This window comes from Dipodomys ordii, unplaced genomic scaffold (assembly GCF_000151885.1).
Source record: "Dipodomys ordii isolate 6190 unplaced genomic scaffold, Dord_2.0 Scaffold135, whole genome shotgun sequence".
Taxonomy (NCBI): Eukaryota; Metazoa; Chordata; class Mammalia; order Rodentia; family Heteromyidae; genus Dipodomys; species Dipodomys ordii.
The window spans coordinates 4,928,868-4,929,776 of record NW_012267351.1 but is presented as its reverse complement, the minus strand read 5'-3'; positions in this window follow the sequence as shown (position 1 = coordinate 4,929,776).

Sequence of the window (909 nt, the reverse complement as noted above, 5' to 3'; positions counted from 1 at the left end):
AAAAAAAAATCTCCTAGACTTTTCTGCCCAGCTTGGATTTGAACCTTGATCTTCCAGGTCTTAGCCTCCTAAGTAGCTTGATTAAAGGTATAAGCTGCAAGTGTCTGGCCTCACGCAGATGCCTTTGTGTGTGCCAGTTCTGGGGCTGGACCTCAGGGCCTGGACGCTGACCCTGAACTTTTGTGCTCAAGGCTAGTGCTCTATCACTTGAGCCACAGCTCCACTTCTGGCTTTTTGCTGGATAATTGGAGATAAGTCTCTCCTGCCAGGCTGGCTTTGAATGGCGATCCTCAGATCTCAGCCTCCTGAGTAGCTAGGATTTATGGGTGTGAGCCATGGACACTGGCTGGGTAGGTATATTTTTACTGCAGCTGAGTTCATCAGACTCTGTTCTTGACCACACTTGGCACCTGGCTCCTAGCTCAATGTTCAGTAAGTATTTATTCAATGAGGCAATTGTTTCTGAGAAAGCCAACATGACTGCCAGGTACAGGCTGCAGAGAGCTCAGAACACTGCTGGTGACAGCAATTCAACATGGAGGGACACAAGTACCAATGACACCTCCACGAAGAACAAGACTGTTCATGAGGCACAGATGCCTCAAGCAATAAGACGTCCACCATCGCTGCACAATTCTCTACACCAAATACATTTATGACAGGCTAAGGGGGGGGACAAAGAAATGCTATGTCAGTACTAGGTCAGACATCTAGAAACGTCTAGGTTTTGGGTTTTTTTGGGGGGGGCTGAGCTAGTGGGTTTTTAACTCAGCACATCACATTTGCCCAGCTTGCTCACTAACATGATCCTCTACTACTTGAGTCATGCATCCAGACCCACCTTTTGCTAGTTATTTTGGAGCTGGAGTCTCATGGAGTTTGGGGTTTTTGTTTTGTTTTTTTTTTTTT